Here is a 20924-nt window from a genome sequence, read left to right as displayed (position 1 = left end):
CACATAAACATATATGTGACCCACCGCGTACTTTAGGGTCATTTTGGCGTTTTTTTTCCCCGCATCATTTGAAAGTGGAGAATCACAGCTTCCAAACAAGGTGTCACTTGTGCAAATCAAGCAAATATTTTAAAAGCTATGACTTGTTAATGACAAGGGTGCGGCAAACCACGTTTCTGGGATAATCACCTCCAAAGTTTTACCCACACCAGGTTCATTCAGCCAGCTCCCAGTATGCAAATGAGTTTGGCGGACAAACAAAGCCTCATGGCTAATTAACATACTGCTGAATGGGCCAATCACGAACAGCTCAACACACAACCAATTTTGTTTAAAAAAAAAAGGTTTTATTTAACAATAGAATACACATGTTTTATAAAGGTGGAATTATTTTGGAGTTTAAAAGTACGGACAACACAACAAAATGTAGAGTCTATCAGTATTATGAGTCGCAAAAAATCTGAAATCTGAAAATCTGTCACCAACCTCAACGGACTTCATCACGACATCAACTTCTTCCGTTGTAACAACAACGGACGTATCGTCTGTCTCCTCTGGTGGTTCTTGAAAATATTTGGTTTCATTGTCACATTAAGTTAGAATTTGCTGTTTGAAATGTTCTCCAAGTCCAAAGTAATATCAGATTCAGCAGCGCTGTCGTTCTCCGCGTGGCACTGGCTATTATTGCGGAAAATTAAGTCCAGTACGCGCTGCTAACACTGACTTGGATCTATCGCACTGGTCAGACGAAGGTCCAAAATATGATTCAGAGCTTCCGCCACCCGCTTTGCGTAATCCATAACGATACGGAGAAGAAAGTTTCCACAGACAAGTGAGACCGAAACACCCCGTGCTGCGCTTTAACCGTCTGTTTACGGAGGTGACGTAGGTGCGTGACGCAAAGGGTTTTTCTTCTTCGCCATTTCACAACAATGGCTCCGTGTGTGTAAAAGTAGCACGATTTAAAGGTTGAATTCTATCAAAACGGTTTCACATTGTGACTTCACATCACATGGAATATGGATTAATGATCTTCACCTGGACAGTCGCTTTAAAGGAAACAATCGATCGGCGTTGTTCAGTGCTGTTCTGCGTCTCGGTAAGTGAACTCCGTTTCCCCAAGTAGTCTAATTGGAATATTTAACTCCACGGTTTAACATTTTTCTACTATTTATAAATCAAACTTGATTTTGAAAATACATTGAGAGATAACAAAAACACAAAGGAACACAAATCTGGTTTAAATAATCTAATCTTCCTTCAAGAAAGGTTTTTCAACTTATTTGGCTGTTCCTGGCGATTTTAGAAATGCGTGAGATGGCGGCTTTTGCTGTGATGGGACACATATGCAAACACATAATGAAGTACACAACCTTATATGTCCTCAGTCACATATTTCTTATTTTCCCAGGTTTTCCAAAGGGTATAAGTGGGAGTATAGTCTTTTCGGCCTCCTCCCGTTGATGCAGCTGCAAGAGCAACAACAGAACCTCATTGACTCCCTGAAAAAAAACAGTCCGACTCAGAGGGCTGCACGAGAGCACATCTCTCCGACCGTTGTACAAGTAAAATCCAGCATCTGTCTGCCTCTTTATTTGAAACCACGGACCGACAAACTGCAGTTTAAAGCGACCCTTTATGATTAAAACGGTGGAATGTAACAATATATCTAAATCTATGTCATCACAAACATATATGCACACACATAATGAAGTACACAACCTCATATGTCCTCAGTCACATATTTCTTTTTTTCCCACGGTTTTTCAAACCGTATAAGTGGGAGTATAGTCTTTTCGGCTTCCTCCCGTTGATACAGCTGCAAGAGCAACAACAGAACGTCATTGTCCTTAGTGTGTCAAGACTACCTTATCTGGAATACCTATAAATCTGTGACGCCAAACTGTCCTTATATTCTCTGACTCTCTGAAAATAAACAGTTTGACTCAGAGAGCTGCACGAGAGCACATCTCTGACCCGACCCATGTACAAGTAAAAAACAGCGTCTGTCTGCCTCTTTATTTAAAACCACCAACTGACAAACAACAGATTAAAGTGACCCTTTAATTTCTGTAACAGTCTGAAAAGACAAATGCTGTTGACTTTTGTGAAAATAAATGCCCAACAGACAGACTTGTTACAGCGATTTGAGTGACTTTGACCGTGGACTGATTGTTGGTGCCAGACGGGGTGGTTTGAGCATCTCAGAAACTGCAAATCTCCTAGGATTCTCATGCACAGTAGACTTGGCGCTGGATTTCTTGCTTTAAGACCAATCGGAACACGGTGCAAACAGCGCCCCAGGCAGGAATCAAACCCAGGACCTTCTTGTTGTGAGGCAGCAGTACGATGCACGGTGCCACCTTATCCTATCGATAAGAACTATGGGTAAAAAAAAATTGTGGGAAAAATACCCAGCCAGGAAGTAGCAGTACTCACCAGAAGGACAGGGGGCAGTTGAGAAAATAAATGCCCGGTGGACCAGGATCTAGAAGTAGATGGAGACTTCCGGAATGACAAACAACAAATATGGCTGCATGCGTGTCAATGCCGAGGAGGAAAACTATTTCTCCTCAACAACTAATGCTGCGTTCAGATGGAAGACGGTGGATACGGATAACAGCACGGCGGGAGGAAAAAATAACCCTGCGCGAGGGAAATGTACGATGGCAAAACGAAACACGCGATATGTTGCTATGGTGATGATTTAAAATATATTAAACTAAATTATTTTGGGTCTGTATATGTATAAGAATTTTAGAAATGTTTAGTAGTTTTATTATAGTAGGCGATAGTGGCACCGCCCCTAGCGGTCGCCTGCGCCGGCGCTCCGGTTACTTTCTTACTCTTTAGTATTTTCTTCCTTTTTTTAATCACAATGTTCGCCAGAAAAACATCAACAATTAACTCATACGGCCGCGATGCACTCATGGATATAAAAATTTCCCTAAACGAACAACTTTGGGACTTTTTATCCGTGGGAGCAGAGTGGCCGGCGGAAATCCTACGCGGTAACACTCGCAACAACAACTACAACAACAAAAATGGAGTCGCTGTTCCACGAGCCGGCCCACGGAGGAAGCACCGAGGTAAACGAGGCGGCATTCGGGTCAGAATGAGGACGCAACCTTACCGTCCACCTCTGCCAAGCATCCTTCTTGCTAACGTCCAGTCCCTGGAGAACAAGATGGATGAACTTCGAGCGAGGATTCAATTCCAGCGTGACACGAGGAACTGTTGCGTCCTCTGCCTGACGGAAACATGGCTGACCCCACTGGTGCCGGATGAAGCCATACGTCCAGCCGAGGCCTTCTCCGTGTTCCGCGGCGACAGAACGGGAGAGTCGGGGAAATCCAAAGGTGGAGGCGTCTGCCTAATGGTAAACAACCGCTGGTGTAACGCCAACAACACCAAATTCCTCTCCCACTCCTGCTCGCCGAACCTGGAACAGCTGACCATACTATGCCGTCCATTTTATCTCCCCCGGGAATTCAGCACGGTCATCATTACAGCCGTTTATATCCCACCGCAAGCGGACACCGACGCAGCTCTGTCGGTTCTGTACGATGTGTTGTGCGGATTTCAGAACAGACATCCCGACGCGGCTGTGGTGGTGACTGGGGACTTTAACAGGGCCAACCTTAAAAAAGTTCTGCCGAATTTCCACCAACACATCACGTGTGCCACCAGGGGAGACAGAACTCTGGACCATTGTTACACTCCTTACAAGAACGGATACAAGCCCATGTCGCTCCCTGCTTTCTGGAAATCAGATCACGCCGCGATCTCGCTGCTTCCTGTTTACAGGCCTCTGATCGCGCGAGAACTGGTGGTGACGAGGGAAGTGAAGCGGTGGACGGACCAATCAGAGGCTGCGCTTCAGGACGCTCTGACTGACGTAGACTGGGACATGTTCTAAGCAAGTTCAAGTGACGTCAGCGAGTTTACGGAGGTTGTAGTGAGTTTTGTGGCTACGCTCGCGGATGAAATCGTTCCCACGGTGAAAGTTCGGATATTTCCAAACCAGAAACCATGGGTTGATAAATCCATCCGCTGCGCTCTGAATGCGTGCACAGCCGCTTACAACGACGGACTTGTATCTGGTAACATGGACAATTACAAAGCGGCGTCGTACAATCTGCGGAGGGCGGTGAGGGACGCCAAACGGACGTACAGAGACACCGTGGAGCTGCAGATGGAGCGGGGGGACACAAGACGCTTGTGGGAGGGGCTGCGAACAATAACAAACTACAAGAGCAGCTCCTCCCCAGCCACGAGTGTGGACGCCTCCCTGGTCAACCAACTGAACTCCTTTTATGCGCGGTTCGAGTCTGGCAGCAGCACCGCTAGCTCGCCGGCGAATTGGAGTTACACCGCTGGGGATGAGCGCGCACTCTCAGTGTCCGTGCACGAGGTCAGGAGGGCTTTGATGCGGGTGAACACCAGGAAAGCTGCGGGCCCAGATGGCATATCTGGGCGAGTACTGAAGACCTGTGCTAACCAGCTAGCTCCGGTGTTCACCACAATATTCAACATCTCCCTGGCTGAATCAGTGGTCCCATCCTGTTTCAAGAGGTCCACCGTCGTTCCTGTCCCGAAGATCGCCTCTCCAACCTGCCTGAATGACTACCGTCCGGTGGCCCTCACCTCGGTGGTCATGAAGTGTTTCGAGAGGCTGATTAAGGATTACATCTGCGCCTCCCTCCCCCGCACCTTGGACCCGTTGCAGTTCGCGTACCGGCAAAACAGATCCACGGATGACGCGGTCTCCCAGGTACTGCACACCACGCTCACGCACCTGGATGGCCAGAAGGGGGCCTATGTGAGAATGCTGTTCATCGATTATAGTTCAGCTTTCAACACCATAGTTCCCACCAGACTGGCTGTCAAGTTGATGGAGCTAGGATTGAATGCTCCGCTGAGCGCCTGGATCCTGGACTTCCTCACAGGCCGCCCCCAGGTGGTCAAGGTGGGGAAGTACATGTCAAGCTCCCTCACCCTGAATACAGGATCCCCCCAGGGTTGCGTCCTCAGCCCCCTACTGTACTCCCTGTACACACATGACTGTGTGGCCAGGTCCAGCTCCAACACCATCATCAAGTTTGCTGACGACACCGTGGTCGTGGGCCTGATCACCGACTGCGATGAGAAGGCCTACCGCGAGGAGGTGGCTGACCTGTCACTCTGGTGCCAGGACAACAGCCTACACCTGAACGTCAGGAGCTGATTGTGGACTTTAGGCGTGGATCACAATCGAGGACGCACGCGCCCTTGTGGATTAATGGGACTTCTGTCGATAGGGTGAGCAGCTTCAGATATCTGGGAGTCCACATCACAGAGGACTTAACATGGACTGTTCACACAGACACTCTGGTGAGAAAGGCGAGGCAGCGTCTCTACCACCTCAGGCAGCTGAGGAAATTCCGGGTCTCGGTGAGGATCCTCAAGTCCTTCTACTCTGGAGCAGTGGAGAGCATCCTGACAGGCAACATCACTGCCTGGTTTGGGAACTGTACTGCCCAGGACAGGCGGGCCCTGCAGAGGGTGGTGCGTTCAGCTGAACGTACCACTGGAACTACCCTCCCCCCCTTGCAGGAGTTATACACCAGGAGGTGTAGTAGCAGAGCCCGTAGGATCATGAAGGATCCTCATCACCCCAACAACGGACTGTTTCAGCTGCTGCGGTCAGGCAAGCGCCTCCGCAGTCACGCAGCGAGAACAGAGAGACTGAGACGGAGTTTCTTCCCTCAAGCCATTAGAACTGTCAACGCTGACCTCACCAGGGGTCCTAACTGAGCCATGCACTAGGCTCCACTACCTACTGTACTGTATGTAGCATACTGTACCGCATACTGTATCACTGTTCAGGGTTGTTAAATGCACATATCTGTATATACATAGGCATATTCCTTCTACCTATTCCATTTTATTTCAATTTATTTTTTATTGTATTTTATTCTATATATTTTTTATCTTATTCTATAAGTATTCCACTTACTGTATTACGTTTTAGGAGTCAGTTAGTCGGTCTATTAGAAAGGAATTTTCAACTTTTTATTTTATTTTATTTTTGTTCTTTTTCCTAGGACTTATTGTGTGCTATCACCGGGTGCGTTGCATTACATTTCACTGCATATATGTATGGAAGTATGTATATGTATGTGACAAATAAAAATCTTGAATCTTGAATCTATTAGCGTATCGTTGTTCGTTCGTTCGTTGTGATATTTGCACAGGAGAACTATGGGGAAAAATAGTGGGAAAAATACCCAGCCAGGAAGCTGTCGCTGTCGTTCCATTGTACAATAATCTGCTACATAATGTTGGTAGTTCCTAGTTGGTATTAATTTCTCTTTCTTTTAAAAGAGTTGTGCTCGTCTGTGAAACAAATAGAGCAGTTCCCGGCAGCGCTTGCTATTCTCCAGCTGTGGGTGGAGTTACTCAGATGGAGGGGCGGTTCTAATTGTACTGAGGCACCGAGTGACATATGAAGGGATCGCAAATCTGAACAGGTTTTTTCACATTTTCTGAAATAGCAGCTCACAAAAAACTGACTGGGTTGTCTTATTCCACATTGTGCGTGTTAGTAGGCCCATTAGACACCCAAGATCCAAGTTTTTCAAAAAAGGTCCCCTTTTACGACTTGTAGGCTACTTAATCAATATAAAGTGAATAGGAAAACAGACAATAAAGAGTTTACCTCTGCATGGATTATCCCCCCCCACCCCCCAAAAAAAGGCAACAGTTCTAAAAAATCCATCATCATCAAATCATCTTTTTGTGTTTTTAACACACGAAACTGAATAGGCATACACAGCATTATTAGGCGCAATAGCGCACATTGACAGTCCATTCAAGACAGCAGTTAGGTCAAATTGGCCGCTATAGCCTCCATTACGTGCTGACAGCACTTTAAAGTCCCAAGAATTCTCTTGAACAAAGTATTGTTGTATTGTTTTGGGATACAACTTTTTACAATTACAAAATATTAAAACAAATTAAAATAGCAATCATTACAATCAACATCATACATATTTTTATTTTTTCCCCATCATAGCCAGGGAGCCAACGGGAAGTGGTTAAAGAGCTACTGACTACTGACCTAGAGTGTAGATAATCACACAGAGAACTTTTAGTCGTGCACAGACAACAATTATTGTGACCGTTTGTGAATAACTTATTGGGGTATCAAATTCACTAGAATTTAATTCAATATAATTAAATATAGTTAGTGAGTGGTTCCAGGGGTTCCCAAACTGGGGTCAACTACCCCCTAGGGTTCATTGAAGGAATTCCAGGGGATCAGCAGCAAGATTGTTGCTTTATTTTTATTGCTTTATATTTCATATACCGCGCCCCCCCCCCCACAAAATATATATAGCCCATATATACACTAAATAATGATGGTGAGGTTTTTGTAGATTTGCACTTTTTGTTCGCAAGGTTGCAGTTAAATGTCAATAGATAACGTTTACACCTTACGGGGTGGCAGGTCAGGGTGATGTATCCTCTTGGTCAGATCTTCTGTTGCAGCACTTTGATCTTTCGCCCCGACAAAGACTGAGGAGGTTCTCTTCATTGTTTCTATTAGAAAGAATTGGTGCCATTCAACATGTCCTGGACGATTTCAATTTCCCGGACAAATGGGAGAGATTCCGGTCAAATAGTATGTGTTTATTGAGCTTAAAAACAGTTGATAAGCAAGCTTTATAAAGAATGACATCATCAAGGCATGAAGATGTATATTTTTTAATTAATATTTAACATAAAATAAGTGCTGGCAGTTAAGCCATTTTAAAAATAAATAAAATTCATGAATATTACTGCTTGAAGTCGAATAATTTCCGTTTGTGAACAATAAGTAACAAGTGCAGCCCCTTTATTAAACATTCCACTAAAATAACATTTTGATTAAATCAAAAACAAAATAAATATGGCAAGTAGGTCTAAATAAATAATAAAGTTTGTGGTGGTGTCCATCTTCATCAGGACGTCCTATTGACATATTTTACACAATGAATATTTACTGTCTGCTTTGGGTTGGAACTTAAATATCCCCAAAAAAACGTGAAACTATGGATGTATGTGTCCCTGTTGTCAACGATATATTATCTCTGTGTTTCTCCTCAGAGTTCTAGATGCTCCAGCTATTTCCGCTCTGTGTGTATTTTGTGTGTCTACTGTGTTTACAAGTACAAGCTGTCCACAAGGGAGGGGGTGGGGCTGAGTTCTATATCAACAAACGTGATTGGTCAGAGGCGAAGCTTTTAGATCAGCTTTAGATCATCCAAACTGATTGGCTTCCCGTTGTAACTTGCTGAGTGCGAAAATGAACAGATCTGCAGACTTTTTTTTTTTTTTTTTTTAATCGAAAATCATCCACTCAGCACTCACAGTATTAAAATTATGGTTGGAGGGAATTATGTTCACCGGACATTATGACAGAAGAGATTTACATGTGTCGGGCTTCAACTGATTTTCCCAGTCAAAAACCAGCATTTACCGGATAACGGAAACGCTGGTTGGCTTAATTAACGACGATGTCGGGCTTCAGCAGGCAGTCAAGTTTGAGGTTGACTATAATTACATGCACCACTGACAACCTTGACCCCAACTCCACACAAAGATGGAAGAACTTCATCTTCAAAAGGTTTAACTTCACCAGAAACGGTGCATTTCACAAAATACTGTGCAGCGAATATGGTAGAAGTGCAATGATGCCGCACCCAGGAGAGACGGAAAGAGAGAGAGAGAAATCTTTGGTTGGGGGTGATGGTACGTTTCCCGCAACAACGCCTGGAGGGATAGGGGGTTTCATGATGCCACACACACAGACACACACAAAAACGCAAAGGAACCCGGTGCAGGTTGGCACTTGTCTCTGGCTGTCTCACTGTTTTTGCTCCACTGACACAATGCCGTCACATGCTGCCGTGTCACACAGGCTGCGAGACAGACAAGGCCACATTGTCCAAGACTGGCTGAAGTTCAGGTCCTATGAGTGTGTGTGAGGACTGTGTGAGAGATGGAGAGAGAAAGACAGAAAGAGAGTGAGAGTTCAGGTTAAGGCTGAGCCATTTGCGGCAGACCAGCCCGTCACATCCTTCTTTGACGTCTCTCACACACTCCACCTGCCTCTGGCCCCGGTGGGTGAAAAGGCTCTAATAAGTAGAGGGTGTGACTGAAGCGCAGATAAACAGAAACAGACACAAAGAAAAGTACAGAGACTAGCGGTCAACTGCAGTCTCTCAAACACAAACACACACAAGAAAGGAAAGCAAAGAGATACGACACATAGGGATGGGTATCGTTGAGATTTTTTTCAAGATGAAAAGAAATAAAACAAACATAAGTACTGAATTAACACTACTTTATTTTATACCCCCCCGGCACCCACCGGAAGAAACATAGAGAGGGAGTCGCGGAGATTCTCCACTCTTCTGATAAATAGGAATAGTGAAATTGCATCTTAAACGAATATCTTAATCTTATTGGAAGTTAGAAACAGTGTTGGAAACATTAAAGGTGTAAGACCACATTTATATAGCCTAAAAAAATAGAAAATCGTAATTTCTTCAACACTGTTAACAAAACCAGGAACGTTGGAGTTTATCAAAACGACGGTCTTTAATAATTTAGCCCTGGGGCCACTTTAATACCGGGTCCCTGTACCCATTCCTCTACGCAGACATAAACCTTGATCAGACAGACACACACACAACATACACAACATCAGTGACATCTGTACAGACAACTGGGTTAGGGGCGATGGGGAGGCAGAGAGACGGCACAGCAGGGCAGACTTGTCAAGGGGTGGGATGTATTGGACAGCAAGTAAAAAGTCAGTTTACTGTGTACTGGATGTGTTGGAAGCAGGATAAATGGACAAGTGTAAGGATCTGAGCGGCTTCTACAAGCGCCAAATTTTGATGGCTAGACGACTGGGTCAGAACCTAAACAATATTAGTGGTGGTTGTAATGTTGTGGTTGATCGGTGTACATACTTGTTCAAAAATATGTACCATGTATCTAATCAACACAATTTGTGCCATAGAATCACAGTAAAATATACTACCAAGGCACAAAACTTACATCTTGAATGTGTGCTGTTGGAAGAGAGTTTCAAGAAGAAATTGACATGACACTAGGCTTGGGCAATCGTGCAAAATTCCAATCGACAAAATCGCATGCGTGCGGAGGAGTTTGACAAATGCGGTCTCCCCGTTCCAGAAGTGCAGGATTTATTATTTACAAGTAAAGTATTTACACAAAAACATCCAGTTTTTACTAAATTAAGTCCCATAGCAATGGGAAGTCGTGCGTGCTAACAGTGACGCACAGGTTTTTTTTGAACAGTACAGATTAAGGACTTGGACAGTCCCTTAACTCAGTTGTGTTTAAAAAAATTGTTTCATACCTGTAGGAAACAAACAAAAATAAAAAAGACAGGCATGGGAGTTTGTGCGCACCACTGTCTGGAGGAGAAATCAGGCGTGCTGGGTTTTTTTTTTTTTTTTTTTTTTTTTTTTTAAATTGGTGTCGAGGTGGTGGATTGTCTGGGCAAGATATATTCATGAGGATCTCCTCATGAACCTCAAACCTCAGCGCACCTTCAATGTGCGCACAGCGGCACCTCTGTGCTGCTCCGTTTGCCCAGAGCAGCAAAATGTCTAGAAGCGGAGCTGGGGGTCCATGGGGGTCTTTTCTTTTTTTTGAACACTTGCATCTCAAAGTCTCTGTATGTGACTGTAGAGGGGAAGTGAGACCTGATCAACAGTGGTTACTCAGCAGCTCTAAGCAGAGAGAGGGAGAGCCTTTGGCCCCTCTCTCCCTCCCTCTGTACTCCAGTTCAGAACACGGTAAACTGCACTTACACCATTTCAATTCTCAGATTTCTCCTCGGATAAAAGAAAAAAAGAAAAAAGTATGTCATCAATATCAATCGCGATTGATGGAGTTGATCGCCGATAGATGATTTAATCATAAATCAGCCAAAGCCTACATGGTACAATTACTCTGACTGAACAAAGCTTTAGTTTTGGCTCACTGGCGTTGAAGAGATTAACTACTTACTGTATCAAAATCTGGCCTTAAATGTAACAGAATGTTTGGATACCATCAATGATATTGACATTGCTTCATATGTTTAATCCAGAAGTCAAAGAAGGGTCAATTTAATGGGTACAGGGGTCAAGAGCACATAGGGGTACCAATGGGGTAACAATGTGGCAATGTTGCTGCAATGAGCTGAAGAATGGATCCTGATATAAACTAAATGTACAAATTTGTTTTATTTACATACTTAAAAGGCCTGTTCGCGAAACCCATATTGTATAGCGCAGTGGTTCTCAACTTTTTTTGATGTGTGTATCCCCTCTTGCAGGGTTTTAAAGACATGTACCCCCTTGACACAATGCTCTGCACATTTGTTTATTAGTTTCTGGTTGACCTTCATCCACACTTGGCTATCCGTGTTTTTAGGCCTAACCACTTTTTCCATTGTACAATTTCATTTAAGTTCTCTGTGCCAACAACAACGCCCCAAACCAAATCCCATACTCTGTGCGCTTCCTTGATTACTGTTGCTACGTCCAATAAACACTGCTGGGAATAAGGAATTAGCTGCTGAAATTTCCAAAAGAACCAGCAATCTCACATGCACAGTTTCTCTTGCGTACCCCCATTTGAGAATCATTGATATATGTGAACCACAGCGTACTTTAGGGTCATTTGGCGGCTTTTGAGTTTTGTTTTTTTTGCATCATTTGAAAGTGGAGAATCAGAGCTTCCAAACAAGGGGTCACTTGTGCAAACCAAGCAAATATTTCTAAAGCTTTGACTTGTTAATGACAAGGGTGTGGCAAACTGTGTTTCTGAGTTAATCACCTCCAAAGTTTGACTCACACCAGGTTCATTCAGCCAGCTCCCAGAATGCAAATTACATTACATTACATTTCATTTAGCAGACGCTTTTATCCAAAGCGACTTACAATTATTCAAACACCGACGGACGCAGCCATCAGGAGCAATTAGGGGTTAAGTGTCTTGCTCAAATGGGGTTGGCGGACAAACAAAGCCTCATGGCTAATTAACATACTAATCTGAAAATCTGTCACCAACCTCAACGGACTTCATCACGTCATCGACTTCTTCCGTTGTAACAACAACAGACGTATCGTCCTCCAGTGGTTCTTGAAAATAGTCCGTTTCATCTTCACATTAAGATTGAAATCCGCTGTTCGAAATGTTCTCCAAGTCCAGAGTAATATCAGATTCAGCGTCGCTGTCGTTCTCCGTTTCCCCATGTAATCGAACGGAAATAATTAACTCCACGGTTTAACCTTTAACTATTTATAAATCAAACTCGGTTTTGAAAATACGTTGAGATAAAAAAAAAAAAAAAAACACAAAGGAACACGAATCTGGAAAAAAATGCAATTTCTTTCAAGAAAGGTTTTTTTAAACTTATTTGGCTGCTCCTGGCGATTTTAGAAATGTGCAAGATGGCGGCTTTTGCTGTGGTGGGACACATTGTATACATTGGAAAGAAAGGGGTGATATAGGATATATGTTTTTTCATTTTTTTCAACAGTTATACTTGAATTCATTGTTTTTGCAAATTTAATATAAAAGGAATACAGAAGGTATGTTCTACATTTAAAAGTAGTTGTCATTCAAATTTTGACTGCATCTACCAGTGCACCCTGTACAGTGTATCATACCAAACTGTGACAATTGTGATTTACCCTACTGTACTAACTGTAACTACACTCTAAATATTGCTGCTGTTGCTATAACCACTTTGACTGTGTGATACCCACTGCATTATTGCTACACTGCTGCTACTAACTTCAGCCTAACTACCATTTGCCCACATTGGGCTGACTACTACTAGTAAACAAAGTGCTCCTCTGTACAGACGTGTACATATGTTACTTCAATTTCATTTTCATCTCCACCTTAATTCTTATCCCTTTCTTGACTTGCATTGTTTTGTTTTTTTTGTTTGCTTCTTTGACACCCAAATTTCCACATGGGGATTACATTTGAATATGTGCTATTAGGGGTAAAATATAAGATAAGGTAAAACTTTACCTTATCTTACACCGCTTATAGCACATATTCCAACTGTGGGATATGTGGTCAACTAACATGTTATTTTTTGAATGCATGAGAACACTGTTGGGGCTTTTTTTTTTAACTGATTGATCATGTAAAATCTTTAGTTGCTGCAACCCTGACCCGGGAAATTTATACGCCATCGTTCTTCACAGCTACAGCTGGAATATATAAAGGCAAAAAGGAGGTGTCAAAGGGTCTCCAAAATAAAAAATTAAAAAAAAATACAAAAACAACGAAAAGCCCAGCCACGATCTGCAGCCTGGCCAAGAACTCAACAACAGAAAAAATTGGTTTGTAAACTTTGACGGCTTACCCAGGCAATAAAGTATCACTCAGCAAGAGTAAAAACAATGTGTAATTTAAAAAATGGATGTGCAGATGTGCAGCCCAACTCTGAAATAAAAAATAATAATAACTTGCAGTTAAAACTCCACCAAGGTTTCGAAGTTACTCTCGGTAAGATCTCCAAAACGATCTCCACACACTTCAGGATAATCTATATATCTATATCTATAGCTAGTGAAATAAACTAACAATTTAATCTGCCCGGTGATCGTATCCAATGATAGAGAATATTTCTAATTTGTGGCGAATACTGCAGTGAAAGTCGCCCTACTCTGGGAAAGATATCAATAGAATGAGGGGGAGAAAATGGGAACAAGTCTGTGTGTGCCCCACTATGGGGGAGTTTCCCCGCTCACTCACTGCCACAAACATTTCAGTACAAACAGAGGCAGGTTACAATGTAATGTAATGACATAACAGCCAGTCAGTTAAGGACACGAAACAGAGAACCATGAAAACCCAAGAGCGCACATTGAAACCTAAACATAACTCTGAATAGTTGTGTACCAGAAGCCGCACAGGCTGCAGATTCTGCACCACAGGTATTTAACATGGATCCCCCAAAAGCTTGCAAAACAATCTATTTGACACTGAATCGTCAGCAATAACTGGGCTTTGTGATAGTGGCGTTAATGCGTCAACTTAGAAATAGTCACATTGATCATTTTCAAAATTTAAAGATTGCATTTCTGAGACACCCGATCTCATGTCGATTTCAATTGTTATCAACTGTTTGATATGGTTCGGTCCAAACTTCCATAGCAGTCTTCCAGGAAACAGTGCCCACGACAGGGGAGCCCATGAAACCTATTGAAGGTCCCCTGGGTGGTCTCAAATGAGACCCACCGGTTTAGATGACAGACTACTTGTCTTCTGGGAATCTAAAAGGGATCACTCCTGTAGGTTCTTCTTTAAAAAAAAGTGAAAGCTCTTAATCAACTCTCCCAGTTCAACTGCCAGCTTGCACACCAACTGGCGAGTAACAGTCATCTGGAAACGCTGCTGAAATCACGCGCCGGGGACGCTGTACAGCCCCAGGTAAGGGTAAGGCTTCGGAAGTCAAGGGTAAGGCTTCGGAAGTCAAGGGTAAGGCTTCGGAAGTCAAGGGTAAGGCTTCGGAAGTCAAGGGTAAGGCTTCGGAAGTCAAGGGTAAGGCTTCGGAAGTCAAGGGTAAGGCTTGGCAGCCACGGAGGACGCACTAGTCTGCTTGTTAGTAGCAGCCCGGCTATCCGGCTAGCTTAGCACCAACTATACAGCGGCAACTTTCGCCGCTTCGACCCAGAAGTAAGACGACTCGTCGAACCCCCTTTGCTAACGCATAGCCGCCGCGGCTGGCCCACCCAGCATGACCTCCATCGGGCTGACAGCCAGGCTGCGTTGCATCGCAGAACTGAACGCGCAGACGAAGAAAATGAAAGTTACAATATTCCTACCTGATAATACAGTTGCCCATGAGGTTTGTTTTTATGTCGCCCTGTCTGCTGTTGTAGCGCTAGACGTCAAGTCCAAGTGCACTCCAGTGGTTTGCGGTGTGGGGTAGTGGTGCAGGACGCGTGAACGACTCGTTCGAAGCGAACGGTTCTTTTAAAATGACTCGGGAGCCGGGAGTCGCTCCACTCGCGAACTGAAGATAATTACTGGAGAACTAATTATGTCGAAGAAAAGACAATCAATTTGGCATAATTCATATTGAATGCGACCAATTGACACTTTTCATCCCATCAAACGGTATCCTTTTGGCAGAAGGGAATTGTTTTCATTCACACTTTTGATTTACTTTCTTTGTCAAAATACATTTGAGGGAATTAGGTTAATATGTAATATCCTTTTTCACCAAGTGACTCATCAAAAAAAATAAAGGGTCGAACCTTTCAACATCACAAAAGTCTTTACTGAAAATCCTGCAGACTTGGGCCAAGCCCGTGCACAAAGCTTTTGCGAAATCTTCAGAATACACAAAGTATGGTTTGGGCTTGCAAAAAGTTTGCATGCAAACTTCTTTTTTACGATGAAGTCTATTTTACAAGCTTCGGTCAAACTACCTCTTGCTCTCTCTCTCGCTCTCCCTCTCTCCCTCTCTCTCTCTCTCTCTCTGAGTGATTGGAGGTGTGAGCGAGTGGAGCGTGTGAGCGTTTGGTAGAGTGAGTGACTTTCTCTCTAACTTTTTCTATCAATTGCATGTTTATAATTATTTGTTGGTGACGGGTTTAGGTTTTTTGTTGGTTGTAGGGTGTGCGCACAGCGGGTGGGGGGTGGTGGTGGTAGTGGTGGTGGTGGTGGTGCGGGTCCGCAACCATGTCGGACCTCACCAAGCTAACGAGGAAGCACGGCATTAAGTTGCCCGTGGCTTCCTCGGTCTCGGTGGAGGACTGCAGCCTGGCGGTGGGGAAGGCTGTCGGCTACAGCAGCGTTGTGTCCGCAGCGCGGATGAACAGCGCGGTGGTCATCTTCCTGGATGGCGTAGACAAGGTGAACGCGGTGGTGGCGAGCGGCGTCACGGTGAACAAAATGTTTGTTCCCGTCCTGCCTCTCTCCACACCGGCGAAGAGGGTGAATTTGGCGAATGTTCCGCCGTTTATTAAGGATGAGACCCTCACTAAGGAACTGGCGAGGCACGGGAAGGTGGTGTCGCCAGTTAAAAAAGTCCCGTCGGGGTGCAAGTCGCCGCTGCTCAAGCATGTGGTGTCGCACAGGAGGCACGTCCTGATGGTGTTGAACAACAGGGATGCGGAGTTAAACGTAGCTTTTAAAATCAGGGCGGATGAGTTTGACTACGTGGTGTTTGTCAACACTGACACCACCAAGTGCTTTGGGTGCGGTGGGGAGGGACACCAGGTCAGGGCATGTCCAGGTAAGAAGGCAGACGGCGAGACAGGTGAGGGGCAGAAGGGTGGACAGGACAAGGAGGGAGCACAGGAGGGGGCAGGTGAGGGTCAGAAAGGGGAAAAGCAGGCGAAGGTGGGGGCACAGGAGGGAGCAGGTGAGGGTCAGAAAGGGGAAAAGCAGGCGAAGGTGGGGGCACAGGAGGAGGCGGGGGAGGGCCAGAAGGAAGGAGGGGAAAAGCAGGTGAAGGTGGGGGCACAGGGAGAGGCAGGTGAGGGCCAAATGGAGGCAGGGGAAAGACAGGTGGAGGTGGGGGCACAGGGGGAGACAGGTGGAGGGCGGAAAGGAAAGGAGAAGAAACAGGTGAAGGTGGGGGCACAGGAGGGGGCAGGCGAGGGGCAGGGGAAAAAAAAGGAGGGGGGGGAGGGGAATGTGGAGCCGCAGGAGGGAACAGGTGGAGGTAGACAGCGCAGCCAGGTGAGCGTGGAGACACGGGGGGAGGCAGGCGAGGGTCTGGAAAAAAGGCAGGTAAGGGTGGGAGGACAGGAGGGGAAGGAGGAGGGTCCGGAAGACAGGCAGGTGGGTGCGGGGGGACAGGAGGGGACTGGTGAGGGAAAGGAAGCTACGGAACAAAGTCAAAGGAGTGCAGGTGACGTAGCTAGGGAGGAGGAGGCACTGGAAGGAAGTGACTTTGAGATGGGGGACGAGGACGATCGGGTGAGAGTCCCCGGCTCAAAAGAAAGTCCAACAAAATGGCAGGAGACTCTCAGGCGAAGAGAGGGACAGCAAGCCAGGGGAAGGCAAGTCAGGAGGTGGAGCAGGGAGGCTCGGAGTCAGAGTCCTGGATGGAGGAGGACTCTGCTGCAGACAGTGAGGGGCAGGTTTTTCTCGGCGTAAAGAAGAAAAAGGGCAAAAAAAGCTACAGTGTGGGCAAAATAAAAGCGTTTCTGCACAGGACGAAGAATGTGAAAGGGATTAAGGTGGAGGATTTTTTCTCAGACAAGGAGTTGCTGGCGAACGCGGCCCAGCAACAGATGAGGAGTAAGGGGAGAGGAGGGTTCACGGACCAGGAGGTGTACAGGTTAAAGAAAATAGTGCAGAAGATCAGGAAGGAGCTGAACAACGGAGAGGATGGGGAGGAGGTGGAGGTGGGCGCTGCTGTTCGGGCTGTTTCCCTTTTCCGTTGCAATGAGTGACTTTAACATCAGCACGCTGAACGCGAATGGGGCCAGAGACGCAGCTAAGAGGTCTCTGCTGTATGAGCTGATGGAGCAGAAGAGGCTGGATGTGCTGTTGGTGCAGGAGACCCACAGTGACTCTGGCAATGAGGCTGACTGGAAGAGGGAGTGGGGGGGGGGGGGGGGTGGTGCTAAGCCACAAGAGCACCACCAGCGGGGGGGTGGCTCTTCTCTTTTCTAAGAGCTTTGCCCCAGCATCCTTTGAGGTGGAGGAGGTGGTGGAGGGCAGACTGATGGTGGTGAGGGCAGCATTTGAGCATCATAAGTTTGTCTTTATAAATGTGTACGCTCCCACCACAGGACCACACAGAGTCACTTTTTTGCAAGTTTTAAATGGGGTTTTAAGCAAAACTCGTACTGGGGAGTTTTTGTTTCTAGGAGGTGACTTTAACTGCACCGAGAACGACCTGTTAGACAGGAACCACTGTGAGCCTCACAGAGCATCGCAGAACGCGATGAGGCTGCTCTCAAGCGAGAACGAGCTAACGGACGTGTGGAGGAGAACCAACGGGGATGAAAGACAGTACACCTGGGTGCACTGCAGAGGCACCTCTTTATCGTTGGCCAGACTAGACCGGCTTTACTTTTTTAAGCACCATTTTAACATTTTTAAGGAATGTAGAATGGTGCCTGTTGGTTTTACCGATCACTCCCTGGTTGTTTGCCGTGTTTTTATCGCCAATGTAAAGCCCAAAAGCGCATATTGGCATTTTAACACCACCCTACTATGTGACTCCAACTTTAAAGATGCTTTTAGGTTTTTTTGGGAAGGTTTTAGAGACAGAAAGCAGGATTTTATTTCCTTAAGACTGTGGTGGGACTATGGGAAGAGGGAGATAGAGCAGCTCTGTCGGCAGTATACTCTCAATGTCACACGGGACATCAGCAGATCTATGAGGGATCTGGAGACTGACATTGTGGAGTTACAGGGTGTAGTGGAACCCACTGGGAATCGAGATCACATTAAGGACCTCAAGTCTAAAAGACCTGCTCTTGCAGACCTACTAGGCACCAAGGCGCAGGGGGCGCTGGTCCGCTCTCGCTTCCAGAGCGCAGCACTGATGGACGCACCATCTAGTTTCTTTTTTAGCCTGGAGAAGAGCAACGGGCAGAGCAGGTTTATCCACGCCCTGAGATCAGACACAGGACAGGAGCTCAGGAGGCCGGAGGAGATCGGGACGAGAGCCGTGGACTTTTACACAGAGCTGTACAGAAGTGAGTACGAGGAGCAAAAAGAACTGTTTTACTCCTTTTGTGGGAATTTGCCCAGGGTCCCGGAAGATGTCAGTGCGGTGCTGGGGGAACCTCTGATCCTGCAGGATCTTTCCACGGCCCTGCAGAGCATGAAGGGGGGTAAGGCCCCTGGCATCGACGGGATTCCTGCGGAGTTTTACAAAGAGTTCTGGGAGGAGTTACGGGAGGACCTTTTAATGGTTTTTAATGAAGTTTTTAAAGATAAGTTATTGCCAGTCAGCTGCAGGAGGGCAGTCATCACTCTCCTACCCAAGAAAGGAGACCTGCAGGAGATCAAGAACTGGCGTCCTGTGTCCCTTCTGTGCACGGACTATAAAATCCTGTCGAGGGCACTGGCCAACAGGCTGAGGGAGGTGATGGACCTGGTCGTCCATCAGGACCAAACTTACTGTGTGCCTGGTAGGTCCATTCTGGACAATGTGTCCCTAATTCGGGATATTTTGGACGTCTCTAGTTCTCTGGGCATTGAAACTGGGCTCATTTCGCTAGACCAGGAAAAGGCGTTTGACCGGGTTGAGCACCCTTACCTCTGGAAAACTCTGGAGGCTTTTGGCCTCAGCCATGGTCTGATAGCCATGATCCAGGTTTTGTACCAGGACATCGAGAGTATTCTGAAGATTAATGGAGGGCTGAGCGGCCCTTTTAAAGTGCGTAGAGGGGTGAGACAGGGCTGCCCCCTCTCAGGGATGTTGTACTCTCTGGCCATAGAACCATTGCTGTGTCAATTAAGGACGAACATCGAGGGTGTGTTTCTAAACGGTCTCGAGAGAAGCCACATTCTATCAGCCTATGCGGACGACGTCATTGTCTTAATAAAGAAACAGGACGAAATCAGCAAACTGGAGGGGATCGTCAGGGACTTTGGGCTGCTATCAGCAGCGAAAGTCAACTGGGGCAAAAGCGAAGCGCTGGCTGTGGGCGGATGGAGGGGGGGACTCTTAAAACTGCCAGGAGGCTTACGGTGGCGAAGGGATGGGTTAAAGTATCTGGGAGTGTTTTTAGGGAGCGAAAGTGTGGTGGGGAAGAATTGGGAAGGACTGCTAGGAAAGATACAGGGCAAGCTAAGAAAATGGAGGTGGGCACTGCCACAGCTGTCCTATAGGGGCAGGACGCTCATTATTAACAACCTGGTGGCCTCACAGCTGTGGCACAGAGTGGCCTGTGTCCAACCACCAGACCTGCTAGTTAGGAAGATACAGGCCGAGCTGATAGACTTCTTTTGGGGGCGGAATTTCCACTGGGTCAGGAAGGAAAGGGTCTTTCTGCCTAAAGAGGAAGGGGGGCACGGTGTGGTGGACATCAAAAGCAGAGTGGCAACTTTTAGGTTACAGTTTGTGCAGAAGTTGTTAACGGGGTACTTTAACGTTTGGAAGGACGTGGCGGCCTTGGTCTTAAAGAGGACTGGGAGGATGGGACTTGACCGCTCGTTGTTTTTAATGGACACGAGTCTTCTAAACAAGTCGGGCTTACCCCGTTTTTACCAGGAGCTTTTTAAAGCATGGGGGTTATTTAAGAACAGGAAAAGGGAGGCCGCAGATTCCCTCCACTGGCTCCTGGAGGAGCCGGTGATCGGAGGAGCCAGGCTGGATGTGCAGGACGGGGCCACTCCAGCACTGAGGAGCATCCTGAGGGAGGCCGGGGTCCTGACCCTGAGGCAGGTGGTGGCGGCGGCGGGGAGCGACCTGCAGGACGGCGAGGCCATGGCGGAGCGGCTGGGGGTGAGGTCCACCAGGATCGTACACCTGGTGCTCAAGAGGTGGAGGGAGACGCTCACGGAGGAGGAGCTGGCCCTGCTGAAGGAGTACGGCGAAGGCGCGGAGGAGCCAAACTCGGAGGATCCCTTTCCGGAGATGACCCTGACCCCCAACCTGGAGGGGTCCTCCGGGAAGCTGCTGCACAGGGCACGTTATGCAGAACTGGACCTGCACACAGCCAGCGGGAAGGCCTTTTACAAAGAGTGTGTGGTTGTTTTAAATAGGAAGGGACTGGAGGGGCGGCAGGACACTGTCTTGAGGGGACGGCTCCAGATGGGGGGACAGGAGGAGCCGTGTTGGAGGAGTTTTTACAAAGCTCCCTCCAAGAAAAGGACGGGGGACCTCCAATGGAGGGTCCTACATGGAGCCATAGCTGTCAACAGCTTTG

General features: G+C 46.5%; 1 protein-coding gene across 1 annotated transcript in view; it reads right to left on the bottom strand.

Annotated features, from left to right (window-relative positions):
* LOC307234024 (low-density lipoprotein receptor class A domain-containing protein 4-like) overlaps positions 1–14987 on the bottom strand; it is a 237295-nt gene extending 222308 nt beyond the window's left edge. Inside the window, exon 1 of the mRNA XM_080005566.1 lies at positions 14901–14987. The gene's annotated coding sequence lies outside the window, so the exon portion shown is untranslated. The remainder of the gene's footprint in view (positions 1–14900) is intronic.
* Between the last annotated feature and the right edge of the window lie 5937 nt (positions 14988–20924).

The sequence above is a fragment of the Zeus faber genome, assembly GCF_960531495.2.
Source record: "Zeus faber genome assembly, chromosome: 8".
NCBI lineage: Eukaryota > Metazoa > Chordata > Actinopteri > Zeiformes > Zeidae > Zeus > Zeus faber.
The sequence above is the reverse complement of the archived record's forward strand: the minus strand, read 5'-3'. Positions and strand labels throughout refer to the sequence as shown.